Source organism: Crotalus tigris, unplaced genomic scaffold (assembly GCF_016545835.1).
Source record: "Crotalus tigris isolate CLP2741 ecotype Arizona unplaced genomic scaffold, ASM1654583v1 scf7180000017536.10889498, whole genome shotgun sequence".
Lineage (NCBI taxonomy): Eukaryota > Metazoa > Chordata > Lepidosauria > Squamata > Viperidae > Crotalus > Crotalus tigris.
The window spans coordinates 3443078-3455706 of NW_024096460.1; the positions used below are offsets into that span (position 1 = coordinate 3443078).

The 12629-nt window shown below is 38.2% G+C and overlaps 2 long non-coding RNA genes across 3 annotated transcripts in view; both read right to left on the reverse strand.

The window, feature by feature from the left end:
• The window catches only part of LOC120303358, a 104671-nt gene that overhangs the window by 60647 nt on the left and 31395 nt on the right, over positions 1-12629 (reverse strand). The window lies entirely within an intron of this gene.
• LOC120304018 overlaps positions 2640-12629 on the reverse strand; it is a 36715-nt gene continuing 26725 nt past the window's right edge. The window contains exon 3 of the long non-coding RNA XR_005555591.1: positions 2640-3852. This is a non-coding gene — a long non-coding RNA (uncharacterized LOC120304018). The remainder of the gene's footprint in view (positions 3853-12629) is intronic.

Below are 12629 nucleotides of genomic sequence, written 5' to 3' on the forward strand. Positions count from 1 at the left end.
GTTCTTCTTTGTGGTAAAACAAGGGATGGAGATTTTATTATTTAATCCTTTGTGGTAAAACAAGCGATGGAGGTTTATTATTTACTCCTTTGTGGTAAAACAAGGAATAGAGTTTTATTATTAAAAGTAAAAAGATAGTACTTCATCACTAATGCAGCAGAGTTTTGTAGAAAACTGTTGAAGTTGGTGTGGCAAGAATTGATACATTCCAATGTACTTGTCCAGCATAGACAAGTAAAATAATAATAATAAAAAAGAAATAAAGTATCTCTGGATCAGTTATGTAATTTTGTTGCTATAAGGTTTCTAAGCTCAGAATTACATGTAATCAGTGTACATTTTAAAAAAGACTTTCTGTGACCCAAACAGACTACAAAGCCAGCCTTTTACTCCAAGTCAGGTTTAATTTAGTGTCATAAAGAGACAATTAATTGTTTATTGCTTTGATTTAGTTATTAGGGCTTAAGGCTCTCAAGTAACATTGCTGCCACTTAAATGACAAAATTGTCCACAAAGATTCTGGACTGTGCAGCAGTGGTGGGATTCAAATACCTGAACAACTGGTTCTCTTATTGGATGTAGGCTTGGGCCTCTGAGGTCTAGAACAGACTTCTGGAAGTGGCATCCATGCACTTCCGGCGGGCCATTCTAGGCCTGGGAAGCATCTTCCAAGCCTCCGATGCCTAGAACGGACTTCCAGAAGCAGTGTGCATTCAGCCGGTTCTCCGAACTCAGCAAAATTTAGCTGTTGGTTCTGCTGAACCAGTGCGAACCAGCTGAATTCCACCACTGCTGTGCAGGCAATTTCTAATAAATAATTGAAACACTTCATTTCAACCATGCTGCTTCTGTGTACGCTGTGCAGGCAAAACAAATCTTGTCCAGAAAAAGGAAAAGGAAAGATTCAGCTACAGATAACTAAGCAGGATTAATATATTTAGCCTTTATTAGTTCCTGATTATTTAAGTGATAGCAAAGCATGGAATAGATCCAGTTACTGAGCAGCCAGCCTGCTTCCCAATATCTTTCTCCAATGCAGAAGAATGGGATGCATGCAGGAATTGAATTATCTAGTAACGGAAGTTTCTTCTGTCATTTGGGATGTTGAAGTCTACCTGATGCCCCATTTCCAAGAAATAAATGGCAGTGAACAATTATCCTTTCCAATCTGCTTCCCAAAATTTTTCCTTGCTATGAAAACAGCCAAAGCCATTGATTTGACCAAAATCGGCTTCCATCTAGAGCAGGGGTTCTCAACCTTGGCAACTTTAAGACTTGTGGACTTCAACTCCCAGAATTCCTCAGCCAGCACACCCATCTCAATTAGGTAGCTGCCAGTGCAAAATATTAATACTCTACCATTCAATTCTTGGCAGGCAAGGGACATTTGAACACAGGTAAGCTGAGACCCAGAACATCTTGTTCTATAGGGAAAATTGTGGTGGACAGCACAGGAAGAGAGAGATCTTTGTGCACAGGCAAAAGCTCTCCGAAGGAAGGGGATTGCAGCCTGTGACTTTGTTTCCTTTTGCATTCGGCCCTTTAAAAAAATATAGTTTCTTACCATAATTCAAATAATGAACCAAGCCCATCACAACTTTAAGAAGTTCACCTTCAAAATATCTAAAAAGTTATAATGATGGTAGAAGAGTTACAAATAAAAAATTGAGAGTCTATTCTATTTCTAAATTAAAGAATGGAAAAGGTAAATATTAAAAAGTCAAGAGTCCCTTCAGATGAGCTGGATTCCTTATGATTGAACATTTGTGTAATCTTCGTTATGACTATATGGAAGTAGTTTTCCACTGTCTTCTTGGATTTCTTCTCCCATCCAAGTATTAAGAATTAGGTGCCAGGTTGGTGTAGTGCAGGGCTTTTCAACCAGTGGTACAGGTACTACCTGTGGTACATTGGCAGCTGGCAGGTGGTACGCAACCATCCTAGAAAAGTGGTAGCGGAGGAGGGGAATGAGCTGAACCAGTGGCAGCACCATATAAGCCTGAGCGAGAGATGGCTGGAGCTACAGGGCTGTCAGGGCTCAGTGGAAGCGCCAGGATCAGTGCTGCTTTCCAGCTAATTGGCGCTTCTTTGGGGCTGTCAGGGCTCAGTGGAAGTGCCAGGATCAGTGCCAGGCTCCAGCTGGAGCCCGGCGCTGATCCTGGTGCTTCTGTTGAACCCTGAAGAAGCACAATCAGCTGGAATGTTGCAGCATCTCCAGGGTCTTGTGATTTACATTCAGATGCTTGGCAACTGATTCATATTTATGACGGTCACAGTGTCATGTGAAGTGACCAAATCCTGCTCCAATCACCCAGCAGATGGGGGGAATAAAAACCAAACATCCCCCTACCCCACTCCTGCTGCTAATCCTCAACAGAAATGCTCACAACAGTGAAAACCTCGGACAGGAGGAAGAGCGCCGCCGGGCGGGCAGGCAGGTGTCTTGCTCAGCTGTGGCTTGGGGGGCACTTTTTTCAGTGCCATTGTAACTTCAAACAGTTACTAAGTGAAATGTTGTAAGTCGAGGACTACCTGTAGTTTATTACTTTTTTCCTTTTTTTTCGTCATTGAGTTTTTGACACCTTGCTGGTGGTACTCGGATGTTGCCATATTCTAAAAGTGGTACAATGGGTGAAAAGGTTGAAAAGCTCTGGTGTAGTGGTTAAGGCATCAGACCAGAGAGAGTGTGAATTCTAGTCTTGCCTTAAGCATAGATCAAGTCATTAGTCAGCCCTGGGAAGAAGGAATGGCAAACCACTTTGGAAATCCTATCAAGAAAACTTCATGGACTTGTTCAGAAAATTGCCAGGACATTAACATCGACTGAAAGGCACCCCCATCCAAAAAAGGAGAGATTTCTTTTCTCATCCAAGTATTAAGTGCATTATAAGCTACTTAGCTTTTCTGAATTCAGTCAAGGTTAGTTACACATCTCTGTAACTAATGGAGTTTTATTTGCTGTTTCTACTTTGTCCAGATCTGAAATAATATGGAACCAATTCAATTTTTTGAATGTATTATTTTTCTGATTCAGTTTATTTGGGTTAGCCCCCTCATTCTTCACCTTGTAACAGTCTAAAAAGATTAGAATAAGAAACCAGGCTTGCTGCCTTCAAGTCACCATACAAGCTCCTTGGAGAAGAAGACCTTGTCTGGGTTCAGAAACTAGATTAGGGAGCCAAAAATTATCCTGGCAGAACACTACAGCAAACAACTTTGGCAATGCTACCTAGAAAACTATATAGACATCTCTATAAAGCTTAGCTCAGAAAAACCCCAACTTTACCTTTCTCCTGTCAGCAACTTTCCTATTGCCCGTTATATCATTTCCCTTCATCTTGTAGCAAGATCTACTTCCATCATAATTATCTCTATGGCAAGTAGCCATTTTATGCCATTCTGGTGGAACACATCATTTGCCCAGTCACTAACCAAAGAGCAATCCAAAAAGTAGTGTAGAAAGAAAGAGAAGCCACCAGTTATTCCATAAAGTTTTCTCTTTCCCCTTATGTGGCTTCAATGGCTTTGAGTTAACTGAATCCAGGATTCTTCCCAGATTACAATTGTGCATTTAGCTATAGCAATTTCTCAGTATTTTTCATTTTTCACACTTTTCTGCTATTCAAATGATTTTCCTACAAACTGAGCAGTGTGCACACTCCTTTCTGCCATTTCATTCAGGCATGCCATTTTTTAAAGCCACCATTGTATTTCTCCTTCAGCTGGTTTTTAATCCTTTCTCACAATCAACCAGCCAATTGTTATTGAGGTACTTTGAGTTTTCTTATTAGCTTTTCTTAATAGTCTTTTCTTCTTGCAAACTTCACAGATTTCCCAAATGTGTTGATATATCTGTTGAGGTAAATAAGACTGTTAAATTTACTGTTCACATATACATCAGCATTCAATGGCTAAATATCAAAAATAGAAAAAAATATCAAAAACATGCATAGGAATAATTCTACCACTGTGCCAAATTTCTAGCTGGTCCCTCTGTGTTGTCTTTATCCTTGTATCAGGCTTTAGATAAAGTTTGTTAAAATTATTAGCAATGCTAAACTTTCAAAATAATTTGCTACCTTTGGCTTTTCATCCTGAGAAAGCCTGGGACATCAGCAGATCATTAAATCTTAATGCTAAGAATTACATTCTAAGCTTTGCGATCTGCATCGTTTACACAAACAACATGTTCTTTCTTTTAGAGATAGAAATAGAACATTTATGCTTATCTGTTCTTTACAAATAGGCCATGAAATGTTCAAAGCATAAAAAAGGAAATATGACTTTGCCTGTAGCTGTTTAGAATGAGCCCAACTGCCATGAAATCTGAAACTCTCCAGAGTACCTTACACGTGGAAGCTACTATCTTATTAGCTATTCCATGGTGAAAATAAAAAGTTGCCTTCAGAGATATTGATGTATTGAAGGCAGGACATTTGGATAATCTGTAAGCCGCACTTAACAGAACATGCAGGAAGGTTTCCCCAAAGCAGCATAATTTGCATGCTCCATTTGGAGTGCAGTGAGGTGACTTCTAAAGAAAAAGGGAATGCCTTTAACCAGGATCTGAACCCAGCAGCATCTTCAGGTGGAATCAAAAGAACAGGACGTGGGTTATGGCATCTTTTTGTCCTTTTCTACAGCATAAAATAGGTGAGCTTTGTCGAAGGACAGTGGACAGCTTTAGCTTTTCTTTCCTTTTGTTGCTTTTCTCACTGGGACTAGAAGGCAGCCAGAGGAGCTCTGGACCAATTACAAAGAGAAAGCACTGATAGCATCTGAGTGGAGGAAGTGGCAACCGAGAGAATGAAGCAACTTTCAGGATAAAGTGCAATTTAGCAAGTGGCTGATTGGAAGACAGGAATGGAGTCCAGTAAAGCTAGAGCAGAAGAACTGAAAGAAGAAGCAGAGCTCAAAAGCTTCTCCAGTCCAGTATATCATATGTGTTAAGTAGTAAGTTAAGGAATAAGTACATTTGTTAAGCTTTGGGTATAACAAAAGCCTCCAGAGAAATGTAGAAGTAATAATAGTATTTTTTTGTTAATGGTCAATGCCATTATCCAAAAGAACCCTTCACAGGCTTTGATCACAGGGCTGAAACTCCCATAGATAACATGGCTGGATTTCAGGACTGAAATTTACAACTCACAATTAAGAAGGTATAAATGCCATTCAAGAGCAACATATAATCAAGATAATGCTAAGCAAGAGGAGATAATCATATAAGACATGATCCATCACATGATCATTAAAAAAGTAAAACATCTGTTCACTCATTGTATGAGGTCACTATACAGCTTTCACTTGCACTTCAGACATCATGCATGAATACAGGGTACGATATAATAGACCTGTTCACGCAAGAATCAACCAGATTAATGGGAATTATGTGTTTGAGACCACTACAAAGATGTGGTCAACTATAATGTAGTGAAATTTATCAATTTCTCCCACAGATGGCCACTTTTGCCCAAGGTTAAATGAAGTCTTGTCATTCCCACTTGAACCCAGTCAAACTTTAGTCATTATGTTTTTTAATTCAGTGTTTTTCAAACTTGGCAACTTCAAAATGTGTGGACTTCAACTTTCAGTATTCCCCAGTAAGCCTAGAAATTGAAACCCACGCATCTTAAAGTTGTCAAATTTGAAAAACACTGACCTGACTGATGCTCTCAAAACAAAGAATCATTAAAAAGGCAAGCCCTTCATTACATAACTGACTACCAAGATCCAACAGCACAGAACACCTATTGAACATTGAGTGACTGTAAAGGGCTGCCCTAGTAATCACTGGCTGGACGCTATAAAAGATGACACTGGGATGACCATGGAGAATCTGAAGGAGGCAGTGCGAGACAGAGGGGCATGGAGAGTACTGACCCATAGAGCGGCTGAGGATCGGACACAACTGAATGGTTGACAATGATAATGAAACATAATGCTCACAGTTCAAACCAAGACACTCAGTGCACAACACTTGATTTAACCAACCCCTTCTCTGGAGTCAGCACATGCACATGCTCACTCCCCACATTGTCATCCCAGAATCAGCAAGAACACACTTCTACACCCAGGACAAGCTCCCGTATAAAACAACCCCATTGCAATCGGTAACCATGGCAGACAGAACCAGACAGCTACATCTGTTACTGTCTGCTTGGCCAGTGAGAAAAAGGTGATCCTGATTATGTCATGAAAACTTGCCAATATTGAGTAGGCATAAGGGTTCATTGGCTATAAGGCATTTTAAGAGGAGGAAGATTCTGTATTCCTAAAATGGTAGTGTCTGTGGTTGCATGCTACCAAAAGCACAGGTAAGGAGATATAAATTATTCCGGGGCTGATTGGGTTAAACTTGTTTTATGAAAAGCCAGTGTTTCATTCCAGGAAGCATGACTCATGGGAAGAGCTGGTCACACTTCCTGGAATGACTTTGGAGAGCACAGTATTGTCATACTTGCAAAAAATATACAGGTTGCCCTTCTTTGTTCCTCTTAGAAGCAATGGAAGAGATTTCATTTGGGCCTCATTCTTCATGTTTTTTTCCTATTCCTTATCAGATGCAGTTATCCTGAAGCAACATGATTACTTTCAGATCCTCATCAAACATATATGTAATGACAACATCATCCATTCTATGCTTATTTAGAAATCACTCCAAGGAACTTACTCTTAAGTAAGTATGTACAGGATTTTGAGCCAAATCATTTTGAATCACTGTCATTTCATAGAGAGGTCCACCTCCATCCATTATGCCCAGGCATACACATTCTTGTAATATTAGAATTCCTAGGTTTGCGGTTTAGCTTTCAGCTCGTGCTTTGCTCCAAAATTGCTTGATTTTTTTTTTCACATTACAGTGTTGTTGAAAGATTTGTGGAACAGGATCATGTTATTCAAAGCCTGTTTAGACAAACCTTTTTTATTACTCTACTTCCTTATTGTTAAGAATCAGATAATTTTGCTTTTTAAAAAATAATGATTGATGTATGTAACATTCAGTGCCTTTGGTAGGCTTGCACAGTCTTGTCATTTCATTTCATGCTGGATGAGAGAAACTACCTCATAAGCTACATTATTGATTTGTGGTTTTCCTTAACAGCTATAATTAAATTCTTCCAGTTCCCCTTTATTGGCATATTTGATTTGGTAACAATAGAACAATTGTTTTCCTTTCAATTTTAGAGGCTTAGAGAGCTGACGCTGCAAGTTTCTGTAGTGAATTTATAATCTCTTAATTCACTTTATTATTGTTGTTACTTCTGTTAAACAATACATTTTTAAAAAAGATTATAAATGCTCAACAGATGAGTAATAGATCTTAACTGCTCCTCTTTTGGACAAGCAAAGATAAATTTCCACTACTATCAAGTGTGTTCTGGGAGTATCCTTAATATACTGCATAAATATCCAGGTTGCCGGGATATGGACAGTAGGATCAGAGAGGCCAACATGTACAGAATAGTGTGAGAACACGGGATTAAGTTGGGTTTTAGTGACATTTGTTACTGACAAAAATATGCCCAAACTCACTTGTACTATTCTTAATATTAACAACTGTATATGGGCCCAGAAGTAAAAAATATAACAAGCAAAGGAATATCAAAACACATCTATATGTGCTTTATAGAAACCTTCAATGTGTTGACCATTGAAAATTCTGAAAATGCCTCAAAGAACTGGGAATATCACCACACCACCTCCAGTACATTAGCCATTGTATTCTAATCAGGCAGCTACTGGTTCAGAATTGGAAAAGGCATTTGACAAGGTTGCATCCTGCCCCCTATAATACTATTTAACATGTATACATTAATAGTTATGAGAAATGCACATTTGGAGGAATGTACCCATTGGGGTTAAAATAGGTGGTAGGAATACCAACAACCTCCAATATGCAGATGATGCAATATTGCTCACAGAAAACACGGAGGTTCGAGAGTGGCTAATCCAGAAAGTCAAATTTGAACTACACCTTAACATCAGGAAAACAAAGATAATGACAACTTCAGAGAACACACAGGTTAGAGTGCAGAATAACAATGACACCATCAAAATGGTAAAGGAATTCATCTTCCTGACCTCTAAAATCAACCAAAATGGTGACTCTAGTCCTGAGATTCGAAAGCGTATAGCACTTGGAAGAACTGCAATGTCTGGCATGAATAGCATTTGGCAAAGTAAAGACATCGGCCTCACAACCAAATGCAAATTAATTAACGCGATAATTTTTCCAATTGCTATTTATGACTGTGAAATTTGGACTCTGAAAAAGGCAGACAGAGAAGGGTGGATGCCTTTGAAATGTGGTGCTGGAGGTGACTATTATGTATCCCATAGACTGCAAAAATAACAAACAAAGAAGTCCTAGACCGAATCTCACCAAAATTATCACTTGAAGCCAAAATCACCAAACAGAGGCTGTCAAACTTTGGTTATGTCATGAGAGCTGACTCATTCAAAAATTCAATCATGCTGGGAGTGATCAGTGGAAAAATGAAAAGGGACTGCCTTAGCACCCACCCAGCTGGACACTATAAAAGATGACACTAAAATGATCGTGGCAGATCTGAAGGAGACAGTGCGAGATAGAGGGGCATGGAGAGTGCTGATCCATAGAATAGCTGAGGGTTGTATATGACTGAATGATTGACAGTGATGATGACAAAAACCTTGATTGATCAAAGCTTTGATAGGAGATGGAGGTCAGTATCTATAGGTCATCTAGTAATTTTCATGACATATTGAAAATTGTGACTTTACTGGAAGAAGAATAAATGGTAAAATGGATGAATTAATAAATTGAATGAAAGGCAAATAAATATGCAAGTAAGCCAAAGTGGGAACATGTAACAGAATTGGATGAAGGTATTCTGATGTTTTTGTAATGTGAGTTTGGTGTGGATGGCAGCATGGAAATGAAAGAAAGAGGGAGGAGAAATGAAAGAATCTAAAGTAGGCATGTCAAACTGCTGGCCCGCAGACTGGATGCATCATGCCGAAACCATGCCCACCCCATTACCGGCAATGGTGAAAAAGTCCCAATACGTCATGACACGTCATGTGACATTGTGAGTTTGACACCCTTGCCCTATAGAAATGAAACATTAGCATGAGTATAGGCAGAAACAACCAAGGGAGTAGCTTATGAAATGTATTAAGGGAAGGATTTGGCAGAATTCTGATAAAATGGTATGAGAAATGTCTATGAACAAAATTTGGGAGTGGGCACACCATTATGTTGAACAAAGATGCACAGACCAGATTCTTGCCTCTCCATAGGTACCTGAGAAAAATATAACTGTCAAAAAGAAAGCTGACTTTATGTTTGTTGATTTAAAGAACACATATGATGAAAGGGTTTGGTGATAGACACAAGTGCTCATGTGCTAGATGAAGTCTCTGAATGATTTCCAATGCTTCTTCCCATATTTCTTTCCACCAGGGCTAAATTTCCATTATGAATTAAGTTTTCAGTTGACTTGTTGGCTTTTTCTGGTTTATTTATTTATTTGCCTCCTTCTCCTCCACTCTTTCTCAGCTTCCCTATAAACTCTCTTAACAGTAGCCAACTATGAGTTTATGGGAAAATTCCTAGGACTTTTCATATTCTTCAAAAGTTAGCATTAGAGGCACACTGTCTTAATACTAGAGCTAGTATCCAGTCATCATGACTAGATATTCCTCAGACATTTGAAAATAATGAAAATAATCTGTAACCTTTATCCAAGCTATAAGCTACCCTTCTCTCTAAGATAATAAATTCTGTCTTTTTAATATATTCTAAATCAAGGAGTATTACTACAAATATAACTATTTGTATATCATGAATTATCATGTATAATTCTTCCATTCTTTCTCTACTTCTGGTGAAGCAAAATCTGCAGAGGTTATAAACTTTCCTTATGAGGCGTTATTATGTCAGCATAATAGATTTGAGTGGTATTTCTATAAATATAACTGTTGCTTCATAAGAATATTCTATATAAACTTATTCAGAAAAAGACAAATTATTATACTTTTATAATAATTCATACTTCATACATTTTAAAGAGACAGAAATCAATTTTCCCTAACTGTCAGAAATACTTAAATTGTTTTTGTGTTACTTTCCCACCAAAATGAAATCAACAGCTTTCTTTAAAAGTTGTAGGCATACAGTTATTTCTCTAGAGCCAAAATAGGACATGGAGTATGCCTGATGGTTTTGGACTACAACTCCCCAAAGTCCTTGCTATAACCCAGTGGTGGCGAACCTATGACACGGGTGCCAGAGGCAGCACTCGGAGCCCTCTCTGTGGGCACATGTGCCGTTGCCCCAGCCTCACCTCCCCTTGTGACCCCCTCCTCACCAGCACCCCCCTTGAAGGAGAGTTGCCCCTGAGCGTGGTCCACGCGGAGCAGCGCAGCCAAGGACATGGCAGCCAGGCAGCGTAGACAAGACTCTGCCCTCACATCCCATTGTGCACAGCTGATGCTGCAGGGCACAAGCAGAGGGCGTGACCGCCATAGCGCTGCTGGGCTGCCTGGGCGATCTGTGGTGGGCCCTGGAGATGGTGTGGCCCAGGTGTGGGCAGGTGGGGCAGGGGATGGGGGGAAGGAGTGGGGATGGGGCAGGGGTGAAGTGGGGGCAGGACTAGGTTTTGGGTATTCGGTCTCTAAAAGGTTCGCCATCACTGCTATAACCTATGCTGGCTGATAAGTATTGAAGTGTTAAACAAATTGTGTATTTTGTGTATGTCCCCGGGGGGGGGCGGGATATGATCGGACATGTTGTATGATTGTATTATTTTATTGTTTTATTGTTAGATTATTGTTTTAATTTTGTACGCTGCCCTGAGTCCCTTGGAATTGGGTGGCATATAAATAAAATTAAATAAATAAATAAATAAATAAATAAATATTTTTGTTATAGAAAAGTACAGTAGGTAGCTACTATTTATTATTAGTTTTGCTGTTGTTGTAGCAGCTCTCAACAAGCCACTATACTGGAACCTTGATAATTGTGCCAAATGAAATGGAGAACATCATTTTAATCTTCTATACTAACTTTGCTTTTCAATATATATGTTAAATTACACTTCAGGAAGCTTATTTCAGCTCTTTAGATTGACAGTTATAAGGATTTCTATTGGATATAAATCCTATTTATCAGATACAATGTTGAGGAACCCTGTATAGCTTATGGATAATGCCACGTTTCAATATACTAGCTAAGTTCGAGGGTTTAATTTATTGCATTGGATAAAGTATTTTCTTTTTTATTGGTCAATTAGCTGATTAAAGATACTGACCAAACATTCAATCTGGCCTAATGGAATGCATAGTATTTAATTTAATTAGCATGATCCCTCCATTTGGGGAGAGATGCTTTTTCACATCTCTTTCTATATGAAAAATATACTAGTTTTTGCTAGAGATAACTATATATTTGAAAACATTGTTCCTGGTAAAAGGAATTTTTATGTCTGCTGCACTTATTTGATATTCTTACTGGCCAAGGATTAATCTACATAGCATGTTTCCACTTCTTTTACGTGGATATAGTTTCATATTTATTTGAAACGGAAGTAATTCTTTTCAACAAACTAGGAACCATTCGGATAGCCAAGACCTCCAGGAGTTCTTGTTTTTCAGATTCTAATGTGTGTCTCTTTCCTGCTTTGACATGTTATTTCTGCAGAGTGTTAAAATCTCAATGACTTAATCATGTAGATTTTTATAGATAAGACAAATAGAAGCTATAGAAAATCAGTTACAATGCATAGTAGAAGTTGAAGGTTTTTTTTTTTTTTAAAAAATGTTTTTTGCCTTCGCCATTAGATAAATTGCTAGCCAAATCTCATGTGTCCTAAATTTCTATAACACAAACCAGGTTGCCTAGTAAAACAGGGTTTAACCCAGTGCCCCTCATCTCTTAATGGCCCCTTAGGGAACAACAAATTGGAACTACATAATTTTGAGCAAGGGAGTTTTATGACATTGCAAACATGTTGGAAAATCCACTTGGGACTGAAAAGACTGCATGAAACTGAATGGGAGAATTGGCTGTCATTTAGCCAAGTTACATATCTGTTATTTACATGGCTTTCAGATTGAAGTAACAAAACAGATTTTTTTTTTTAAAAAAGGCATAACATGCAAATTGATTTTCATCCTCTTATTCCTTTAAAAAATAGAATGATGATCATTATTATAATGAGGAATAAAACTAATCTTTTTGTTCAGCCATTACATGCATATTTTTTTAAAAAAAAAAATAAATTCAGAAAACAGATTTCTGAGAAAATAATCATTTTATTTGCTGAATTAAGGTTTTATATATTCAGCCTTTATGTGATAGGATTTAAACTTTTGTACACTTTTGGAGGGATAACATCTGCTGTTCTTCTTGGTTCCACTTCTTCATTTGTAAGTCAAAATCTTATTCTTTCTCAGCCTTGTGTACCATAAGCTTTAGCTTTGTACTCTTTGAATGATGTCAAAACACAAAGTGTTTCATAATACTATACATTTTAAAAATGTGAAGTTATTTTTTTTGTTTACTTTAATACGCTGTTAAGAAGGAACAAGAGCTGACCTTCTAGCCACAAGGAAGTAGTTCTTCTTCCTGTAATCTTAATACAATA